This window comes from Phocoena phocoena, chromosome 4, assembly GCF_963924675.1.
Source record: "Phocoena phocoena chromosome 4, mPhoPho1.1, whole genome shotgun sequence".
In the NCBI taxonomy this organism is placed as follows: domain Eukaryota; kingdom Metazoa; phylum Chordata; class Mammalia; order Artiodactyla; family Phocoenidae; genus Phocoena; species Phocoena phocoena.
In genome coordinates this window covers 112824329-112849411 of record NC_089222.1, presented here as the reverse complement: position 1 = coordinate 112849411, position 25083 = coordinate 112824329, and the positions used below count along the sequence as shown (strand labels likewise).

The 25083-nt window shown below is 35.7% G+C and overlaps 1 pseudogene; it reads right to left on the bottom strand.

Annotated features, from left to right (window-relative positions):
• Nucleotides 1-755: 755 nt before the first annotated feature.
• On the bottom strand, nt 756-2056 carry LOC136122873 (lysine-rich nucleolar protein 1-like; annotated as a pseudogene).
• Nucleotides 2057-25083: the final 23027 nt, after the last annotated feature.

The window sequence follows — 25083 nt, the reverse complement described above, 5'->3', positions numbered from 1 at the left end:
TCGCTCAGCCACTCTCCGGAAGCACCCAGTAGATGGCTGAGCACAATCCTTCCTGACAGCCAAGCAAGTCCAAACTGTAGTGTGATCTCTCAGCAAGATAAAAATGATTAGAGAAGCAGTGGTTGGTTCCTTTTACACTGGGCAAGTTCCTGTAGTGTGGATCAAGACTGGGAAAGATTTATTCCCCTGTCGGAAGGGGATTTGCCCTGAAGAGCTAACTCAAATGCAGAATCTTATCTTGTAGACCTCTTCTGTTATGCATCTCAAGGTTGAATCCGTGAAAGTCCAAGTTCACCTTCTGAGGGAAGTGGCCCACCTGAATCACTGCTAACACAGACTTGTAAGACTCTAGACCTGGCTGATGCTTGTTGGTCAGGGCCCAGGCAGACCTGCCTCACCTCTGCCCCATGGTGAGGCAGAATCAGAATCATAAAGATTAAATACATTAATGCAAGGGAGACACATATGTGCCTGGCACACAGTAAGCACTAGACAAGTGTGAGCTATTGCTATTGATACTCACTGTCTTCAACAGGGACGGAAGCTTCACACAGAAAACAGTAGGTTTCAGCCACTCACATGTTCTCCTGGTTCCTGAAACGAGCTGCCCTCACCCCACTTTGTCCAAGCACATCAACATAGTTGTCCTTTATCTCTGCAGGAATTCAATTCAAGACAACTGTCCTATGGCTTTCATCTGCGTAACAGAACAATAAAAGCAATGTTGGCCGTTTGGGGGGACAAGACAGAAGAGTTTAATCTTCAAACTTGATTGACCCGGATGCATTCCTGTCAATGTAAAAGATTTTGTCCAGAGCCGTGGAGAAGCCAAGGCTGGCCCTCTGCTTGTAGTCCTGCTGCAGGTTCTGCTGCAGGGTGTCGGCCACCTTCTTGCTGAGGGCCATGTTGGGCCTGCCAACCATGTTAGGGGGGCGACTGAATGAAGGGGACAGATTTTTAAAGCCACCCATGAGTTTGAGAAATTTCAGTTTCTGTTCCTCATTTTCAAAGCCAGCAGTATCTCATTGGCCAAACTGAGTTCCTGTCTGCTTCCTGGTGTCAGAAGCTTCCGTCCTCCCCGACTCATGATTGATCTCTTCTTGCAAGGCCTTTCGCCTCACCTGGTCTATGTGCGCCTCGTCCATGTTGCCCTTCTTTTCCAACACTACCTCCAAGTCCATGTCGGGCTCCTCCTCCCAAGGTTCTCCTGCCTCTTCTTAGAGCTGGCAACTCAGTGTCTGCCTGCTCTGCCTTTTTCTTGGACTCCATTTTCTTCTTCACAGGGGCCTTGGGGTCATGTCCTATTGGGGTGTATTCTGGAGCTTCTAATTTTACTGACTTCTTTTTACTTCCTTTCCTACGGCTGCTCTCCACAGACATGGAGAGCTCAGGGTGCCCTAGGGGGATATCTCCCTCCTGGTGGATTTTCTTTTTCTTCTTCATCCTCATGTTGTGTTCCCTGGGGCTCCAATGCTTCCGTTTCTGCCCCGAGACTGCCTGCTCAGGGATGCCACCTTTCCCAACTGAGCAAGTGTACAAAGCGTCCCTGGCTTCACAGAACTAAGGGTCCTTGGCTGAGACAGCTGTAGCTTCCTGTGCCTTCTTCTCCTTCTTGTGTTTTTTGAGCTTCTTGCCAACTCTGGTCACCTCCTCGCCCTGCCTGTGGTCTGCAGAGGTCTTCACCCTTGAGCCAGGGGACACGGACTTTCTCTTCTTCTTCTTTTCCCTACCGAGGGACTCAGATGGACCAAGTGCCTGCTTTGTGGGGCTGGGCGATGGCTCAATCCGTTTGGCACGTAACATGGTCTCAGGTTCTAGGAGTTCCTCGCAGACGGTGCTGTGACTCCTTTTCATTCATTAGAGGCATTTCGGGTGCCTGCTCTTGGACCATATTCTTCGAGGGTGATGTGGCTCTTGTGGGACAAACCTCCACAAAATAATTGTCACTGTTTAAAACAGAGTATTGAGTCTCTGGTTCTTTAACTACCTTCCTTTTCTTCTTCTTTTTCTCTGGGAACCCAAAGCCCAGGTCTCCTTTGTGAGTCTTAGTGATCATTCCCGAAAGCCAAACTTCCCCATCTCCACGTGAGAGCCCACTCCACCATGACCATCAATAACTTTTTATCTCAATGAATGACATTCAATTATTTTTTCATTTATATATATATGGAAATATCCTTACTTATGTCACTCAGAGCCAATTTTATGTGAATAATGAACTATTTGGAATAATCAGTAACTGTGTTTCTTCTTTTCTGACTAGGACTGATCAGTCTACTTCTAACCGTATAGGCTATTTGGAAGATAGAGCAATTTCAATGTAGATTAGTGATAACTAATATTTCAAATAAAGTAATAAGAAAGAATGAGGTTACCAAGGTTAATTTGTACTAATTTACACTTAATAAACCACCACAGAGAAAATTATATTATCATAATAAACATAATATCATTACCTTATCTCTACTAGTAATCACTCCATAATAACTCTCTAAGTTAGACATCAAGTCATGAGCCACCTAATTTTAACCACAAATCCTTAATAATTTTATATTATTTCTTTTAAAATAATGTCACATTATAGTGACATATAAGTATGTATGTATGCATATATAAAGTATTATGACAGTATTCATTTTCTGAACCCTTATTTATCATGTGCAATCCTTTTTATTTATGCCATTTTAATACTGGTGAGGAGTAGCAATGAGGATTCTCTGAATATCTGCTAAAGCTTATATCTGGGTTCAAATGAGAGGAGGTATCCTATAAAGAATATTATAATTTATCTTTGGTCAACTGATTATTTTTATTGGAACATTATTAAAATTTAGTGTTTATTCTTCATTTCACATATATATATATTGAGGGCTTACTATATAATAGGGATTCTGCTATTACTGAGAGAACATTGCGAATCAAACATACGTGATGTGAGCCTCACTGAGCATACTATCCAGTGATGGAGACAGACAATTAAATACACAGTTTTTACGTGCATATAATTATATTGTCAGGGTGCTATGGGAGCACACAGGAGATCAGAAAAAAAAAAGGAAGTGAAAACCAGAAGGACAGAATATAAAAGAGACTGGAAGCTATTTCTTAAGGCTGTGGTATGAAATTTAAGTGGCCTGCTAGTGAAAGATGAGGTCAGAGAGGAAAGCAAATTCCAAAGCATGAAGTGGCCCTCAGTCTCTGAAGAAGAGTTTGTCCTTCACACTTTGAGAAAAGTGGGAAGTCATTTAAGGACTTTAATTAGAGCAAGGCCATGACCCTTTATATTTATATTTATATTTATATTTAGATTTATATTTCTAAGACTTCAGAAAGACCCCTCTGGGTATAGCATAGAAAACATTATAAGAAAAAAAAATCGATTGCACTCTTCTTGCCTTATTAGATTATTAAATATACCTTGGCAACTACACAGTTTTATTTAATCTAATAATATATACTGCTAAATTCACAAAACTTTATACAATAGAGTATTCTACATGCTATGTTTCCTTGATATGTTTTTCTATTTTTCCATCCCCTTTCCTTTCATAAAGACAATAATCTTCCTTGTGTTTTATAATACATCTGTTGGGCTGATAAAATCTTATGAGGCAAGGCTAATTGTCTTACCTTGAAAGTTTTAGTTTTCTTGTGACAAGTTTGAACTATTGCCATCATAGTCATAGATCATTGTTAAATTCAAGTAAAGCTGATTGACCACAAACCCTTGGCCATAGTAACTGGAGCAGGGAACAAAAGCTGATTCATCATGGGTCAATTGGGCTCTCTCTCATATGGTATTTAAACTCCTAATCTTAATGACTGTGGTAGATACCTGGGTCATATGATTGGCAGAGTAAAGGTGAATGTTCTTCAAAGGTATTATATTAAAGTCTTTGGAACAGTACATGATTATGATCTTCTTAGGACAGATTTGTCAACACTTCCTTGGATTTGATATGCTGTCAAGTATCCTTAAAATAATATATATATTTTCCTTGAGTTATAGTTATTTTGATTTGTTTTAGGTTTCTTAGAAGCAAAATTATACACTGTCTATACTATCAAAATAATCATTTGACAAACTAAAGAATTTAATGTCTGCTAGTATTAAAATAGCTAGTACATTAGCATGTCTTTATCTGAGCAAAAATATTTTTTGTGCCTAGTGAATTTTGTTAAAATATACCTGTTAGGTTCAGATGATTTCATCTATGTAAAACAGAAAATCCTACTTCACCAACTTTCAAAATTCAGGAAAAAAAATTGTTATATTACTAGAAGCTCTGAGATAGAATGATAGTTAATTTAGCACCTCAATGACATTGCTAACGCTAGGAATCTACATCTCTCTTTCTGTGTCCTCCATTCTCACCATGCCAACTATATCCATGCATTTTTCCAACATTGTTACAAGAGCTATGATCATCTCATCCTCCCACAACAATATCATATTTCTTGAATACATGATACCACTTAGAAATACCTGTTTTTAAAGAACTAACTTAGAACTTAAGATAAAATTAGAATCTTGGATAGAGAGCATCTTTGAGATCATCAAACGTTACACTCTCATTTAGAGATTTGAAACTGTGTCCTCCACAATTTTACTTAAATTAATGGCCCCCTGACCAATAAATTCTTGTATACATAGACAGGAAGTGTGAAAGGTGATCGGCTAGAGTGCAGTTCAAGGAATGAAAAGGTGAACTGCGCATTGAAAAATTTGTCCTCCAAGGTATAGGGACATGGGTGGTGATTGTGTGCCATGGGGATAAGGAAGATAGGGAGTTGAGGAAGGTAACAAATACATTTAATCAGCTTGATAATTCCAATTTGCCCTTGGAACCATGTTGTTTTATCCTCTATATGTGTTCATTTCCAATATTGAGATGTCAAATTCATGCAGTAGTATTCTCAGGGCTCTGAAAGAATGTTTCATCCAGAATTCAGAATGCAACTAATATAAACAATTCAACTAATATAAACAATCTATTGCTAAAAAATAAGGGTTAAAGTGCTACAGAATTACTGTATTCCAAATGTGCCCCACAGTGTTTTAAAATTTAAAAGGTCACTTCAGAGATAAAGGAGTTTATACTGCCAGTCACTTCATTTGAGCATTTATCTTTCAATTGAAGTGACATTTCTTTCCCCTATTTTACATACTGAGTTTCCACCGAAGATTGTATTTGCAGAAAAAGAGACAGTCACAAAAAATTTTTCAAAGAATTAGATAGTCATGGAGAAGTGGTATTTGAAGTAAGGCATAGAAAGTTTGGTAATATAAATGTTATATTTCATTTTTCTACCTTTTTCCTCATGACACCAATGCAATATAAGATTGTATGTATAATGTATATACACAATATATCAAAAGATACATATATATGTATCTTTTTACATGAACATCATAAATAAACAACCTTGTTTTCATGTTAATGACAACAATGCCTTCATCAAAATAGCAAATATCTTTCATGTTATATTCTTAGGATTGTAGGAAATTGAGTTTACACATATGCAGCTTCTCACATATGCAGCTTCTCTCTCTCTCTCTCTCTCTCTCTCTCTCTCTTTTTTAATATTCAAAGTTCCCTTTGGTAGTTTCTACTTTATACAAATTGAATATATTATATATACACATAAGATAAAAGAAAACTTCAGTCAAGATTTTTTGTTTTTTAGCATCTTCTCTGTTTGACCACAACAAGAGTAATTAAATAAATTCTGGGAGGAATTTCAGTGCTAAAGTCTCCAATATAATATGCTCTCTGAGATCAATGAAGCTATCCTTCACTTGTTCTCATTTTCTATTTCACTTTGTACCTCTTGGTTGTTGCTGAACTGAACTTTTAGTGTCAATCTGGAAATCTGTTTTTCATTTTTGAGTGTTCTGATATAAGAGCAGTTAATGTTGGGGAGAGAAATACCTGTTCCATTGAATGCAGATGGTCAATTCACTGCTGTTAATACCCAGAACAGTTTTTCTGAAATATTATTCTAAAATAGTATTTTATTGAACTGATTTTTTAAAATTGACTATTTTTTAAGAGCAGTTTTAGGGTTACAGCCAAACTGAGGGGAAGGTACAGAGATTTCCCATGTACTCCCAGCTCCCACACATGCATCACCTCCCCCATTATCAACATCTGCCATGAGAGTGGTACATCTGTTACAATGGATGAACCTACATTGATACACCATAATCATCCAAAGTGCATAGTTTACACTGTGGTTCACTCTTAGAGTTGTACATTCTATGGGTTTGGAAAAATGTGTAATGACATGTATCCATCATTATAGTATCATACAGAGTATTTTCACTGTCCTAAAAATCTCCTGTGCATCACCATCCTTCTCCCCCAACCCTGGCAACCACTTATCTTTTACTGTCTCTATAGTTTTGCCTTTTCTAGAATGCCATATGATTGGAATCATACCCTATGTAGCCTTTTCAGATTGCCTTTTTTCACTACTAATATGCATTTTAGGATCTTCCATGTCTTTTCATGGCTTGATAGCTTTTATTGCACTGAATAATATTCCACTGTCTTGATGTACCAGATTTTATATATCTATTCACCTATTGAAGGACATCTTGGCTGCTTCCAAGTTTTGGCAGTTATAAAGTTGATATAAACATCATGTGCATGTTTTTGTGTGGTCATAAGTTTCCAACTCCTTTGGGTGAATACCAAGGAGTGCCACTGCTGAAATTGTATGATAAGATAATGTATCATTTTGTAGGAAACTTCTAAAATGTTTTTCAGAGTGGTTGTAACATTTTGCATTCCCACCAGCAATGCATAAGAGGGTCATTTACTCTAGCATTTGGCTAGCATTTGGTGTTGTCAGTGTTCCAGATTTTGGTCAAGGATGGCCAGTATGTGGTGGTATTTCATTGTTTTAATTTGCATTTCCCTGATGAAAAATAAAATGAAACATTTTTTCATTTCCTTATTTGCCATCTGCATATCTTCTCCACCTGCGTATCTTCTTTTCTGAGGTGAATGCTGAAGTCTTTGGTTCATTTTTTAATTAGGTTGGTTGTTTTCATATTGTTGATTTTTAGAAGTTCTTTGTATATTTTGGATAGCAGTCCTTTATCAGATGTGTATTTTATAAATGTTTTCTCCAGGCCTCTGGCTTGTTTTCTCATTATCTTGACATTGTTTTGCAAAACATATGTTTTTAGTTATAGTTAAGCTAGCTTATCAATTATTTCTTTCATGGTTTGGCCCTTCAATGATACATCTCAAAAGACATCACCAATATCCAAGGTCATCTAGGTTTCTCCTATGTTACCTTCCAGAAGTTTTGTAGTTTTGCCTTTTACATTTAGATCTGTGATCCATTTAGAGTTAATTGTGAAGGTGTAAGGTCTGTGTCTAGATTCTTTTTTTTTTTTTTGCATGTGAATATCCAGTTGTTTCAGCCCCATTTGTTGAAAAGGCTATTTTTGTCCCCCACCCCCCCTTTTATTTTTGTCTTTGCTCCTTTGTCAAAGATCAGAATTCCTAATCCTTTTCATAGGAGAATTGCATTCAAAACTAGTATATCTCAGGTCTGGGTATGCTCATTGCTACTGGGTTGTCAGGCCCACTAGGCATACATATCTAGGAATATTCATATATATGTATATACATATATGAATAAACACACATTTCTTTATTGAATTATTTCTGTATATATAACTATTTCTCTATCTATACTATATATATATACTGATGTCTCCAACTCTAACCCCATACCACAGGTTTCATTTTAGCCTTCCCCTCTTGCTTATTTATGACTTCCCTCTCTGACAGTGACACATTTAGGTCCCACCTTCCACCACCCATTAACTTCTTAGTTCATTCTCAGTATACCTATAAAGCAGGTTCAGAATTGCTAATTTAAACCCCTGTGAGAAACTTATCAGTTAGACTACAGTGCTTTGTACCATTTCTTTTGTCTTTACTTTTACAATTTCCCATCAAAACACCATTTTCAAAAGTTACTTAGGTCAAAACTTTATTCTTCCCCACTGGTTTTCAGCTTTTTTGCATGAACAACTCCATCTATCATAAAGCTTTTTCTTTAATTATGAGAAAGCTTGCATCAAACAATAACACATTATGAAAAATATATTAACCAAGAGGGCTTCAATATCATTTCCCTATTTTCCAGGTGAGAAGTAAGTAATTTTCATCAAAGCACATACTTTCAACCAGAACAGATGGTGCTATGTAGTTCAGGTAGTGACTAATTTTTACACTATAGGGAACTGGTGACAGTCATAGCTAAGTATGGCTAAGCTACGTGAGTATGTCCTGATTCAGTATGTATGTTCTTCTTCCTACAGCATGTGCCTATCAATCATCCACTTTTATTTTTCCATCATCTGATTTCAAACTGCATTGGAAGAATCAGTACCATATACTAGGATTTTTATTCTATTGCATGCAATATTATTTTCTTTAAGAACTTCCTCCGTTGTCATTTGACATTGTGTTATACTGATGTACAATTGATTGATTATTACATAACGATATAATTCTCTTTTCTAGTGTTATAATTTTCTTATTTCACAATTACAAAATTAAATTATCTATGAAGTGCAGTGTTAGGTTCCATTAGTTTTCTACTGCTGTGCAACAAATTACTACAAATTTAGTAGCTTAAAGTTAGAACACCTATACACTTTCTTACAGCTTCTGTGAGGTAGGTCTTTTTCTTAGAGTTTTGCAAGGCTACAATGAAGGTGCCATCTGGGCTGCATGCTCATCTGGAGACTCAACAAGGGAAGAACCCACTTCCAAACTCATATAGGGAGTTGGTTGAATTTATTTCCTTGTGGCTGTATGAATGAGGGTCCTTATTTTGTATTGGCTGTTGACCTAAGGTTACTCTCATATCCTAGAGACAACTCCCACACTGCCCTACATCATGACCCTCTCCACAAGGGCAGTTTCCTTCTTCAAGACCAGCTGGAGGATCCCTTCCTCCAGCCTGCTATCACTGAGCCTTATATAATGTAAAATAATCATGGGCTTGACATCTACATATTTGCCATATTCTATTGTTGAGAAGAAACAACAATAGGCTCTGTTCCTAATCAAGGTCACTGGGGCAAAGGATGACTCATGGGGAAATCAACTTAGGTTGTGTCTACCTCATAGGTGTTGCAGATGTTAGGGTAAATATATTGGGTTGGCCAAAATGTTCATTCGTTTTTTTTCTACTCGGTGCCTCTAGTAGCACTTAGTTGTCTAATTCCATTCAAAACAATTCTGTTAGATTGTATGTGATAGCTGTCATATCGGTGTGCATTTTAAAAAAGACATCAAAATTGGTAAATTTTTTGTAGCCATTTTAATATTGAAGATGGAAGAAAAAAAGCAATATTTTTAGCATATTATGTTTTATTATTTCAAGAAAGGCAAAAACACAACCAAAATGCAAAAAGAGATTTGTGCAGTGTATGGAGAAGGTGCTGCAACTGATCAAACATGTCAAAAGTTGTTTGTGAAGTTTCATGCTAGAGATTCCTCACTGGATGATGCTCCACAGTTGGGTAGACAGTTGAAGTTGATAGCGATCAAATTGAGACATTAATTGAGAACAATCAACGTTATACCACACGGGAGACAGCCGACATACTCAATATATCTAAATCAAGTGTTGAAAATCATTTGCACCAGCTTCGTTATGGTCACTGCTTTGATGTTTGGTTTCCACATAAGTTAAGTGGAAAAAAACATTCTTGACCATATTTCCACATGCAATTCTCTACTTAAACGTAATAAAAACGTTCCGTTTTTTAAAACAAATTGTGATAGGTGAGGAAAAGTGTATACTGTACAATAATCTGGAATGGATTGTGGGGCAAAGGAAATGAACCACCACCAACCAAACCAAAGGCTGGTCTTCATCCAAAGAAGGTGATGTGTATATGGCGGGATTGGAAGGGAATCCTCTATTATGAGCTCCTTTTGGAAAACCAAAAGATTAACTCCAACAAGTACTGCTCCCAATTAGACCAAATGAAAGCACACTTGACAAAAAGTGTCTGGAATTAGTCAACAGAAAACACATAATCTTCCATCAGGATAACACAGGACCGCATGTTTCTTTGATGACCAGGCAAAAACTATTACAGCTTGGCTGGGAAGTTCTGATTCACCTGCCATATACAGCAGACATTGCACCTTCTGATTTCCATTTATTTCAGTCTTTACAAAATTCTCTTAATGGAAAAATTTTCAGTTCCCTGGAAGACAAAAAGGCACCTGGAACAGTTCTTTGCTCAAAAAGATAAAAAGTTTTGGGAAGATGGAATTATGAAGTTGCCAGAAAAGTGGCAGAATGTAGTGGAACAAAAGGGTGAATACATTGTTCAATAAAGTTCTTGGTAAAAATGAAAAATATGTCTTTTATTTTTACTTAAAAACTGAAGGCACTATTTGGCCAACCCAATAAAATATATATTTCCTCTATTTATAAGTTTTCTATCTAGTGTGACAGCAGATAACAACAAAGTAAACAGGACATAAAAATAATTACAAATATCAGTGTGTTATAAAGCAGAAATAGACTGCTAAGAGATTAATATAGAGAAAATCTATTTCAGATGGACTACTATGCAATAGCATCTGGAGTCCAGACATCTTTCTAAAAACAAGACCTAAAGTATGAGAAAAAACTAGCCATGATAAAAACAAGGAAGGGGGAAGAGACAGACTCTTTCAAACAGAGGAAATACTGTAAAGCTGTTAGTAACACTGATAAGAGCAGAAAGGGAAGTGGAAAGCTGGTATCAATGAACTAAATATCAGCAGAAGGCATATTCAAGTTGATTGACAAGTGAATTGGACATGAAGATTTGAAGATCATGTAAGATGTTTGATATGAAGAAAAGCAAATAGAAGTAAACTTAAAGAGAAATGTAGAACATGTAAAATGGTGTTCATGTGAAATAATATAAGTGGAACACTTAACATTGCCTGAGCCATATTAGTGGTTTAAAAATGTGAGAGCCTTTCTTATCTTTAGCAGATCTTGGTATAAATGCTTATAACTAAAGCACTGGAATGTTTTCTCTCTTTGTGGTGGAAGATTTTAGTGGATAAAAGTCTAAATTGAATGCTACTGGAAACAAATCTCTTCTACCCAGATAATCACTTTACATTGCTCCCCATGTCATACTAGCGAAAACCACATGCCTAATCACTGCAATGTTGTAGTAGTTTAACAACTTCAAAACTACACATGTTACTGAGAACTGACAAAGAGATGATACTAAAAAGATATCTTCCAATGATAACTTCCTTGATATCTTACCTCTCTCTTTTACCTATATTACGTTTACTTTCTTATTCACACATGCAGTATGAGGAGACATTCCTCTAAGCCCAAAAGTTCTACTTTCAATTCTGCCTTGCACTAACTCTAATCCTGGGAAAATCAATTACATTCTCTGGACCTCAGTGTACTTATATGAAAGCTGTAGGGTATGATCGGATTTTTTTAAGGTTCTTTTCAAGTTTTCAAATGCTATGATTTTGCTTTCTGAAATGCCTCCTTCTGGTAGAAATACTTTTAAAGAAGGTAAATAGAAGGAGCATCCTTTTTCACTGCTTTCTATGACATTATATGTAAGAAAAAATATTTACTTTAAATAAAAAATAAATTGTGATGTCATCAAGAAAGTAAATCTAACTGTATTTTATATTGGAGATTGTGGCTCTGCACTATTTTAGTATGGCTCAGAATGGATTTTTCTTAGCCTACCACTTATTCAAAATCTGCAAATTTTCACTCTGGATTTAACAAAGACACATTCCTTGAACCTTACAGAACACACTAAAACAATGCAAGCAGTCTTACAAGAAGGCAAATTTAATACATTTGATCAGAACTTTGTTCCTCTTCCAATGAAATCAATATTTCATTCTTTACTATCATTTTAATTATCATTAATGTCTCTCATTTTAGTTGGTAAATTACTTTAAGAAAGAAACTAATTTCTATGAACCCAGTGAGCATTCAAGTCTTAACAGATAAATATTTAAATGGATAGGTAAAAAGATGGAAGAATGTATATAGAGACAACAGAAACATCTGAGGCTGCTGAGTTAATACAGCACCTAATGCATTTACTTAGGTTTCTTACAAATTAATATGATTCGTGTACACATTCAATGAAAGTAATTTATTTCTCAAGTTAATTCTTATATGCCAATCTATTTGGATTACATAAGCCATTCTATATTAGAATAATTACCATGATTTAACCACTCTTTAACAGAAGATAAAGTCGGCAATACCTAATGTAAATTTCTAACATGATACATACAATTTTACAAAATAAAAACATATGATTTTATACAAAAACATTTTCTCTGTTTCAGACTCTAAAGTCTGAAATGCTATTATTTTGTTCATTTTTAAATTTACAGTGAATGAGAGAAAATTAAATAAGTCACTGTTCATGTATCACCAACATAAGATTAACTAAATGAAAGCTACATCTACTCTATTAATTCTGAATGCCATTGTTAGCAATAGAAACAACTTTAAATCAGAAATTAAGTAAATAATAAAAACTGAGGAAACTATCAATTAGCAACTCAAACTGCCAGAATCAATACAATGGGAATAATTTGTAAGTTTTAAATGTATATACTGTCTTTAAAATATATGTATATGTAGACTATGTATACTATCTCAAAGGAAGGATACATTTTTTAAATGTAGTAAGGTAAGGGCTAAAAACATATCACAGTATTATAAGCATAACTTACTCGAATGCACAAATTATTTTAATTTATCATATTTTAAGTTATCTAAATCTGTCATATTAATTTGGTAAAGGTCTGATATTCATTGTGTTAAATACATAAGTCTAGTTAGAAGATAGTTGACTAAAGTTTGGCTAAAATTTGGTATTTAATTACATATTTTCTACAATACATAACACTAGTTTAAAATATTTAGTTTTGGTTGAGAGGATGTATAATATTTTAGATGTTAAATAGAATACATCTACTTTTGAATTTGATATGCTGTAAACCCAAGTAGTAAAAACAAAATGCAATAGCCAAAACAATTAAAACGAAATTGGAAATACCAATTAAAAAAATTCTGTGATGATCTTAGCTCTTTATATTTAACCTAACACATATAATAACTTATCTTACATACATCATTTTTGTACAGTCCACGTACATAACTTATCTACAGAGAATTAAATAGCTTTTTGAGCTAAAAATAACCATGAAAAAATGCATCATTTATGGTGTGCTTATCCAATAGAAATTTTATTTTACATCAATTATTATTAATAGAAATTCTCTGAGGATTCATAGTAAAAGGAGAAATATCTTTAAAATCACATTTTAAAAATTATCTATTGCTTGTAAGAAATTCATCTATGTGGTTCCATGAACAAGCAATGAGTCATATAACAGCTGTGTTGCCTGCCATTTAAATGGGTACTATCTTTTAAAGTCTGGAATCATTGTAGTTCTTTTAAAAAAATCTTCAAATTAGTTATATCTACCAACACCTAAGTTGTATAGAATAAGTTAGAAAGATCACTAGAGTTAATATTAGGATTGCTAGAAAGATAGCGTATTGTTTTGCATTGTTTTGTAAGGAGGAGAAAAGACAAATTGTTCATAAACAGTTAATAAATATGAAGTTCCTTCATAGAATTTCTGTTTCCTCTCAGCATTTCTTCTTTCCCATTTCTGAATATTTGTAATATTAAAGTAAACTTGTTTTTATTGTACTCAGTGCATTCTGTTACTTTTCTGTTTATTCATATACTTGATTTATGTATTATGATAGTTTGTAAATACTCTGTATTATACTTCTTTGAATCTTTAGGACTCTCAAAATAGTTCCTTATATATTTGACTCTCAAATTATTGGAAAAAATTTGAATGCTTAGGAAATTTTTATTAAATCAACATAACTATTATTTTGTTGTATCACATTTGAATGAATGGACACATTCAGAAAGAAAGAACTCTAAGAGAGATGTAACCTGAAATAGGACTTACCTTCTGTCCCAATGTGTTTTTAATCAAATTGGGGGGGCTTACAGCAAGACAAAGACTCTGTAACAGACCCAGAAGGCAAAATAAGCTGTTCCACAAGATAGCCTTGATGACCCACAAATGTCATGCCCCTTAAAGTGTCTGGGATATACAAAGATACTCTGTGGAACTGCTGGCCATTCCTATAGGAGAATCACAGTGAAAAGCCGATGTTCGTGGTAAAAAGTTATACTGTCTTCTGCAAATAGCTAGTTTCCTTCTGAGAAACAGATTTTGATTGGCTCAGGAATCTTAAACAGATTCAAGATGTGACCAAAAGATCTTGTAATTTATGCTGTCTATCATGATCCACTAAGCTGTGCAAGCATATGCACAGCAGCATCTTACCCTTTAGTAGAACAGGGATAACCAAGCTCAGACTCTGGTGGGTTTTGTATGCAAAAGTAAGTTGCAGGAGTTGGTGACTCAGACTCTGTTAGTGCAAATTCCTACTGCAATGCCACCTTTTCTTCAATTTAAATTGCCAGCCCTTGGTATTTGCTTTTAACTGGTTTGCTAAGGAAGAAAACACTTAGGTCTGATTTATATATAATTCTGCACAATATGATGGCACTAGCCAAAAGTGGATAGACTGCAGCATTATGTTTCTATTTCTAGTGCCCCTCCCAATAAATTAGTGGGTAATAAAAGTCATCCCACTTTATCAATGTGGAAATGGCAGTGTTAGGGATATATAATAAAAAAATATCCAATAATTGGATGGTCAAGGACAAAGAAAAAGAAAACTGGACGATTGATGACAAAAGTGTTTGACAAAGAAGGCTGTGGATGGACCCCTGGAAGGGGCACATAGTTGAGGCTTTGTGTCCTGTATAAATACTCATCATAGGAATTCACTAAAGAGAAGAGTGTTAATAATCACGTGGACATTTTGTCCTTTTACCACCCAGTCTCCTTCATCAAGACTGCCATGTTTGGTCAATGTGCCCCTATGAAAATCAGTCAGGGTAGCATGGGTAAAAGTTACGTAGAGCCTATGATATAACCCCTCAACACAACTGATTTGGTTTCAGAAGTGTTAAATACCCAAAGCACCAATAGAAGAAACCTTTACTGAACCATTAATATTGTACCATTATTTGGGCAAACAGCTGGTAGGCTGATTACAGTGGAACATTTTCATCAAGGAGAAGGCATCAGTGGATCCTCAATTTAATAAACAGTAACTCAGGATATGAATTTTCCTTCCTCTCATGGAATGATTTTTCCTCCTCATCCTAAGTGAATTACTTGAATGCCTTATCCACGATCATAGTAAGGTAAACTATATTTCTTCTTATTAAATAATTCATTTTATAGCAACAAAGTGCACCCAAAAAAAAGTATAGTGAATGGAATTTTTTATCTTACCATGTATCTCATTAACCCAAAGCAGCTGGCTTGATAAAATGCTGAAGTCGCTTAGTAGGAGTTTATTATGGTTAGGGCATTGTCTTATAGGAAGTGGTCTTATTTCATGCTGTTTCACCTAAGCCAGAATATACTGGTTCAGAAGATAGCAGGATTCATTGGAACTAATTTTTTTTTTCACTATTATATCAAATTTCCACAAGTTTGACTGTTGAAAAATAGTTCCCTTGAACTGAAAGTTAAGATGGCCACCTGGCCATTTAAGTCTTTTCATACTAATGAAACATCAGGTAAAGAAGATAATTTCTGGTGTAATTGATCCTGATTATCAAGGAAAAATCAGGTTGTTGCTACCTAAGATAAGAAGGAGGCCCATGTGTAATCCATAGAATTTTCTGGGGCTTTCTCTTAAAACTTTCATTTCAATGTTAAACGTTATAGAAAGCCTATCACAACTGGATGGAGCAAGGGTCACTAAGCTTTCAAATTCTTTACCCCACCAGGAGAATAACCACAACTAGCTGAAGTGCTGGCCAAGGGAAAATGTACATGGGGTGATTAGTGGCAAAAGGATTTGTGAATATCTGTTAAGGTCTCATGATAAGTTACAGAAACAAGCATTTAAGTAGATAAGTGTATTTTTTTCTTGATTGCTAATTTTATATTTCTATACTTCTTTTATATTTCTATTTTTCTTTGCCCATTTCCTTTCCCCTATTATTTTCTACTATGAATATTTGTTGTGTTTAAATTTGGCATGTCATTTCTAGGTTATAGATTTTCTAGGTAATAATTCTCATCCTTTAATAAAATACAAAACATACATAATAGGAAAAAATCCCCATGTATGCCTCTATATCTCTGTGCCAGGTTAAGTTTTCAAGGACAATCTGATCTCAACATATCTTATTCTATGCCCCCTCTAATTGATCCCATGATGTTGCCTACACTTGTCTCTAAGACTGACAAAGATTTGACAATTGGAACTGCATTACTCTATTCCATAAAAAAAGCTTTGATGTTTTACTACTGCCTATCACATACAACTCACTATTGCTTTTCATAGCTGAAATGTGCTCAGCTTGGCCCCAGTCTCCCTTTCTAGCTTTATTCTCATCACATATCTTCTCACTGTTTACAGTAACATCATAGAACTACCGTTTATCATCCCAGCACACCATGTGCTGTCATTCTCTAGCCCATGTTCACATCCTCTCACTCCCCACACTACCAGTTATCACCAAATCCGTCCTTTCACTCATGAAATCCATGATATGAACTCCAGACCAGCTGTTATCTCTCAAAGGGGAACTACCTGATCTCTTCAACAAAATAAATTACTCCTTCCTTTGTTCTCCCATAGCACATTTATTTCTGTAGAGTACTAATTGTAAAAAGATAGTGACTGAGAAGATGAACATATATCTGCATCAGGGATTCACCGTCATTCACTACTGTATTCTCATTGTTTGACACATATGTAACTTAGGTCACCTAAATTAGTGAACTAATTTATAACTATATGGAGTATCATAGCATGGTTAGTAGTCTAAGTATAGGTAAATACCACAACAGTAGAGTAAAGTTAGTGATTAGGATGGTGAGACTTTGTGCAAATTACATAATCTGCATAATCCTCAATTTGCCTAACTGTAAAATGATTATAATAACTGAACCCACTTCATCAATTTGTAGTGAAGATGAAGGGAGAAAATCTGCACATAATTCTGAGCAATGATCCTTCTATATACTATAATTTTTCAGTAAATATCAGCTATAAAGATAAGTACTATAATGGCCAGGTCTATCAGCAGTATGTTATCGTGATTAAGTACACATATCATGGAACCACCTGTCTGGATGAAAGCCCCACCTTGTCCTTTACTAGCTGAATAACCTTGGGCAAGTCAGTTACTCAGATCTTCAGCAAGCTTTTGTGACAATTAACACACACAAGATGCTTAAATAGTATCTGAAAAGAATAGATGTTAAATGATTAGCTCTTATGACACTAAATAGAATAGATTAAGAAATGGGGTATAGTACAATCCACTACCACAACCTGCTTAAAAGATTTTTACAGTTAGATGATGGTACATTTTCTAATTTGAACTAAATATTAACAATTAAAAGTTATTTCATGAATAACTCCATTATACTAGTTAGAATTTACATTTTAAAACATAATCACCTTTCAATCTATTAATATTTCATTAGACCCTGAATTAAAGGAAAACATGGAGGTAACATACATAAATAACAACCAGAAGCATTTCCCCCAAAGTGATGCTTACAGCATAGAAATTCATACAAACACAAATTCTCTGATCATGATGTTGATTATACATTGAATTTTCTGCAGATAGTGCATTAGATACACTCGTTATAAAGGCAGTCAGCCCATATTTATTCAACATCACAAACAAAAAAATGTTGAACTGACAGCTTCTTGACTGTTTACCAGGTACATCAGTCAGTAATAACATGACCACTCTAAGCAAAGTCTTTAAGAGGTATCTATCAATTCCTTTAATTTGATCTTTCTCTTTGTAGAAGATTTGCATGAAATCTTTGGAGGGCATACTCCCTAAGGCAGGTAGATGAATTTGTTACATTAAAAAAGGCTCTAATATTGTTACAGTTAAAGCATAAGACTCTGTTATTCATGCCTAAAAAGCAAGCAAATAACAAACAAAAGAAACAAGAGCGAGAGTTCAGGTATGGAGAATTTCATAGTTCACATATCCCTCCATGATTTCCTCCAGGGTTAGTTCTATACTTCAATTTAGTGATAAGGATTCCAACATACTAACATACCAGTTATAAATTAGCACTATCCCTGTGGATGGCTGTTGAGAATTCAACAGAGTTGTTATTGATTGAAGTCCCTGAACAGTAAGGACTACACCAAAGAGTAAGTGCATTAAGGCTCATTATTAAACATTTAGCTAATAATATCATGTATTAACACAATAGTGCAAAGACTAATTAGTCCTCCTGATAACTTTAGGGGATAGCCTCCACTTCAACTGTGAGATATTTGTGAGATTATTAAGGCAACTGATACATACAATATCCATTTTGGGGACATAATTAGTGACATCTGAACCATAACTACTATTATTTCTTATGTGACAAGCACCAAATAGGAAAAATCACTATGAAACAAATAAGTTATTTTTTTCCAGATTAGGACCTAAACAATCAAAATTAAATGCTCATTTTTACTGCTCTTTTACTTTCCATGTTTGAAAAAATTAATTTAAAATTTATGCTTTATTGTGTGACAATTAGAGTCTTTACATCTCAATTAGAAGCAATGGCAGCAAGAAGTTACATCTGTTGCTGGAAGGCCTGCGAAAGCCATGCATAATTAAAGCTGCTAAGATCAACAGGGTGTTTTACACTCTATAAACCAATTTTATATTCAGTTTTATTTGCCAGTGTGAATGTGTATTCTAGTATTTATCTATACCACCCCTCTTTCTAGTATGTCTATCTTTCAAAATGTGAAAAGTGGAGTCCAGCAGCATTAGGAACATTTGAGATGACACAGAAAAGACATCACTTCTGACCTGGAGGAGTGTTGTAGCTGAGTACCCAGGCATCTGAGGATATAGTGTGTAATTCACCCTAAGGATCATTTTCCCTTGTACTTGCACAGCATGTAACCTCTGCTTCAAATGAGGGAGGTGAATTATGTGCAACATGGGTAGGAAGGATTGGAGGATGGAAAATGGCATTTCTGTCATCTAATCTGGCTTGATCTCCAACAGCTCAGCAGCGATGTCAAAACGACTTCAGTATATATAGCTTTGGAAAAGGAAGGACACTATGGAAGAAATAAGTCAACTGAAAAAAGTCACTATAAACTGATCATTTTCCTTCTTTTTACTAAAATATCTGTTCTCTTAATCTTTGAACACTATCCAAATCATGAGCTTTTGCATGTGGTGTCCACACAGAAACTCATTTCATAACCATAACTGATACCAGAAAGTTGTAGAGAATAACAAGGTTGTTTCATAAATAACTTTATTTTTTAAACTTTTTACTTGGAAAAAACTATAGACTCACAGGAACTCACAACTATAGCCTCATCTCCTTTGTGTGTCTTTTCCCTGTCTCCTCTCCCCAAGGCCCCTAGGCAGGAGTGCATGTATCTTTTCGAATTATGGTTTTCTCCGGATATATGCCCAGAGTGGGACTGCTGGATCATATGGTGGCTCTATTTTTAGATTTTTAAGAACCTCCATACTGTTTTCCATAGTGGCTGTACCAATTTACATTCCCACCAACAGTGCAGGAGGGTTCCCTTTCTCCACACCCTCTCCAGCACTTATTGTTTGTAGACTTTTTGATGATGGCTCTTCCCAGTGGTGTGAGGTGATACCTCATTGTAGTTTTGATTTACATTCCTCTAATAATTAGTGATGTGAAGCATCTTTTCATGTGCTTTTTTGCCCATATATATGTCTTCTTTGGCAAAATGTCTATTTAGATCTTTCACTCATTTTTAAATTGGGTTGTTTGTTTGTTTTTGATATTGAGCTGCATGAGCTGTTTGTATATTTTGGAGATTAATCCCTTTTCAGTTGCTTCATTTGCAAATATTTTCTCCCATTCGTAGGATTGTATTTTTTATTGTGTTTATGGTTTCCTTTGCTGTGCAAAAGCTTTTAAGTTTAATTAGGTCCCACTTGTTTATTTTTGTTTTTATTTTCGGTACTCTAGGAGGTGGATCAAAAAAGATCTTGCTGTGATTTATGTCAAAGAGTGTTCTGCCTATGTTTTACTCTAAGAGTTTTATAGTATCCAGACTTACATTTAGGTCTTTAATCCATTTTGAGTTTATTTACATTCAACATAACAAAGGCCATATATGACAAACCCACAGCAAACATCATTCTCAATGGTGAAAAACTGAAAACATTTCCTCTAAGACCAGGAACAAGACAAGGATGTTCACTCTCACCACTCTTATTCAACATAGTTTTGGAAGTCCTAGCCATGGCAATCAGAGAAGAAAAATAAATAAAAGTAATTAAAATTGGAAAAGAAGAAGTAAAACTGTCACTGTTTGCAGATGACATGATACTATACATAGAAAACCCTAAAGATGCTAGCAGAAAACTACTAGAGCTCATCAATGAATCTGGTCAAATTGTAGGATAAAAAATTAATACACAGAAATCTCTTACATTCCTATACACTAACAACGAAAGATCAGAAAGAGAAATTAAGGAAACAATCCCATTTATCATTGCATCAAAAAGAATAAACCTACCTAAGGAGGCAAAAGACCTGTACTCAGAAAACTATAAGGTACTGATGAAAGAAATAAAAGATCACACAAACAGATAGAGAATTATACCATGTTCTTGGATTGGAAGAATCAATATTGTGAAAATGACTATATTACCCAAGGCAATCTACAGATTCGATGCAATCCCTATCAAATTACCAATTGCATTTTTCACAGAATTAGAACAAAAAATTTCACAATTTGTATGGAAACACAAAAGACCCCAAAGAGCCAAAACAATCATCTTTAGATTCATTGCAAAATGTCATTGCTGGGATATTTACTGCTGAGTTCTTCAATGGTGTTTCTAGGTCAATAGCATCCCCTGTTGTATTTTTTTCATACCCTGGTCCTACATTCTTAAGATTCATTCCCAATTATATTTTCCCAGTTTTTACTGGTACATATTTTGTAATGTTTTAGAGAATAAAATATTCCCTCTAATATTAAGGACCATAATTCCCTTCTTGAGCTTGCTGAACCCTGACCAACGTTATTTCTAGAGGTCATAAGGGGAGTGATGAGTGAATTTGAGAAGGCATCATATCATCTTGCAAGGTATCCAACTCAATTGAAGTCATCACATGAACCCCGGAAAAGCAGAGCCTTATATTATTTAAAAGAGTGAAGGAATTGCTTTTACCAGTCTGGAAGTTTCAGAGTATTTCACCTGCAATTTGCTAACTCAGCTTTTGGCATCTCACTCCTTTCCTGTCTAGTTCTCAGCAGTAGAGTCTTGTCATATGAGGTTAGTTATCCAGTTTTAGTATCCTGCTCAGAGGGTCTGTTTTCTAGGGCCACTGCTAGTAGACACTGTCTTTATTTGGGTTTCCCTAAAACAAGTCCTGAGACAAGGACTTGTGAACAAGTGGTGGCTTTGGAAAATTATTCAAAGGAGCAGAAGTGAAGGAGTGGGAAGAAAGAGGGAAGGTAAGATGAAAAACCAATAAATTTTGTATAATTGATTTGGTCACTGCTCTTAGAGCTCAATCTCAGTAGAAACACCCTGAAGAACCTTGTAGAATGCACCTCAGAATTGTCCTTTTGAAAGGCTAGAGGCTGTGGTACTGTCCCTTTGTGGGATGTGGAACACTGACTATTGTTCCTCATTTGTTGATTATAACTTCTTGGAAATTTAATAATCATGCACTTCTGTCTCCTGGGTTGTACAAACTCATGGCTTTGGAAAAAGCTCATCAGAACAGCAAAAAATGAGCGAGGAGGAGTGGGAGTTTAGGAGTGAGCAACTGGAAGGGAAGTTGGAGGAGTGTCTACCTATTTTGAAAATACGACTGGAAGATAGGGGAATGTGGTATTGTCACTTCAGCTAAAGTATAGATTTAGGAAAAGGTGATGCTGCACAGATTTTATGTAGAAGTTTTCCAAAGGAGGCCTGGTGTTTAGAAAGAGGTAAATATAGCAGTGACTTCTTGAAAGTAGCTATTGACACACTGAAATCAATGGCTTCCCATTGTTCTGGAGACAGAACTTAACCAAGACCATTTGCCTGCTTCCCTCCACCAGCAGAGAGTTGTAGAGGACAAAGGATGCTTTGATAGAGATCACCTTGAATTGACTGCATTAACTTTCAGCCATTCAGTGGAAACAGAGCTGCCAAGTTTTGTGGTTAAATGATAAAGAAAGCAACATTCCTTATACTCTGATGGATTGGTAGTCATATCTATTTTATATCATTGGGTCCTTCTGAAATTTTAAACAATCCTCTTATGGCACATAACAGCAACACTGCCTGTTTAAAAACCCAGTACTGAAATTAAAGACACTTCCCCTTGAAACAAGGGCTATAACCCTGTAAAAAAGGTGCCACACAGAGATGAGGTGTTATTTATGATTTTAAGAATACAAGTAGACTGTGATAAGGCTCAGTTTGCTGGAGTACAATAGAAAGCCTTAAACTATCATGTAGATTCAGGTGATCTATAAAAGAAAAAAAGAGTCAAATATAACTTTATTTATTGAGGGGGTTAAATCATCTGAGTTCTAGAGAAAGAACCTAAGAGAAAACAGAAAGGAATGATGTAATTTTTAAAATCACTATGTTTCAGACTGAATATTTGAGTTCCCCCCAAATTTATATTTTAAGCCTAATCCCCAATGGATGGAATTTGAATGTAAAAGCTTTAGAAGGTGATTAGGTCATGACAATGGAGCCCTCATAAATAGGATTAGTGTCCTTCAAAAGAGACCTTAAGAGAGCTTCTTCCCCTTCTACCATAGAGGGAGAAGACAGCTCTCTATGAAACAGGAAGCAGGTTCTCAGCAGACACAAAATTTCCCAGTGCCTTGATCTTGGATTTCCCAGCCTCCAGAACTATGAGAAATAAATTTCTGTTGTTTCTAAGCCACTCAGTCTATGGTATTCTGTTACAGCAGACCAAACTGACAGCAGTTGGTACTGAGAAGTGGGGGTACTACTATAACAAATATCTAAAAATGTGGGAGAATTTTGTTTTGAAAGTTTGAAAGTTTTGAAAGTGGATAATGGGTAGAGGCTGTAAGAGTTTTGAGGTGCATGCTAGAAAAAGACCACATTGCCATGGATGGACCTTTAAAGGCAATTCTTGTGAGGACACAGAAAGTTAAGAGAACTATAGAGAAAGCCTCAATCTTCTTAGACAAAATCTAAGTAATCATGAACAGAATGTTGGTAAAAATATGGATTGTAAAGCCATTCCAATGAGGTCTCACATAGAAATAAGGGGCATGTTATTGAAAATTGGAGGAAAGGGGGTCCTTGTTATAAATTGCCATAGAGCTTGGCTGCTTTGTGTGTTCCAGTGTTTTGTGGAAAGTACAGGCTATGAACTATAGAATTGGATATTTAGCTGAAGAAATATCTAAGCAACACATTGAAGATGTGGCTTAGCTCCTCCTGACTGCTTATAGTGAACTGAGAGAAAATAAAAACTTACTTCAAGGTAGCATTATTAAACAAAAAGGAAGCACAACTTAAAGGTTTAGAAAATTATCAACTTACTCACATTGCAAAAAATGGGAACACTAAGGATGTGGCCAAGTGATCATTTGATAAGGATATTAGTATAGAATTAACTATCTCAACAGAAGCCAGGGACTGGAAGAATGTTGCTGAAGAGGTCATCAGGGCTGCCACTCCCTACCCAGGTCCAGAGTGCATGGACCCTGGGAATATGGCTGCTTCCATCTAGATTTCAAAGAACAGGGATATTTGGCAGAGTTGTGAGCTTGGGATCCCAGTCCAGAGAGCCCCAGGACCCCAGAGGAGAACCATGGCATGGGTGGAGCCACCATAGAGAGCCCATTGAGAGGCCATCTCACTGAGCCATTGGGGTAACATTGCCACTCCATTGGGCCTGGGAAGCAGAGCCTTGAGCCAAGAGGATTATTCTCAAGGTTTAAGATTTAGTGGGATTTTTCCTGTTAGGCTTTAGACTTAATTAGGACCTGTCATTCCTTTCTTCTTTCCTATTTCTCCATTTTGAAATAGGAATATCTGCCCTATGTCTGTCCCACCACTGTATTTTGAAAGCATATAACATATTTGGTTTCACAGGTTCCAGCTGGAAAGGAATTTGCCTCAGGATGAATTATATCTTGAGTCTCACTCATATCTGATTTAGGTGATATTTAGATGTGATTTTGAACTTAGAAGTTGGTGCTGGAACAAGTTAAGACTTTTGGGGTTTTGGTATGGAATTAATGTAAGAAGGACATAAATTTGGGGGGATCAGGGCAAAATGCTATGGACTGAATTTTTGTATCTCTCTAAAATTCATATGAAAGCTAATCCCAATGTGATGATACTTGGAGGTGGGGCCTTTGAAAGGAGACTAGGTCATGAAGGCAAAGCCCTTATAAATAAGATTATTGCTCTTATAAAAAAGACCCCAGCCAGAGAGCTCCATTATCCCTTCTGCCATGTGAGTATACAGTGAGAAGACAACAGTCTGTGACCAAAGAAGCGGGCAGGCCCTCACCCAATACTGAATCTGCTGACGCCTTGATCTTAGACTTTCTAGCCTCCAGAACTGAGAGAAATAAATTTCTGTTGTTTAAAATTCACTCAATCTATGTTATTCTATTATAGCAGCCTGAATGGAAAAAGACACTACACAGAAAACTGAATTTTTTTAGAACTTAGACTTTTACTGCTACTTAATGCTCTCAGATCCAGCTCAAATCATCAAGGCAGAGCAACCCATACGTTGCCAAGCTGTGACATTTTCTTGGTGTGTCTCTCTTACTTTGCTGTCTAAATACATTGGCGTAGGAGATTTGTCAAGTATCAGGTATTGGAGGAAAAGACTAGTGAAAGATGTT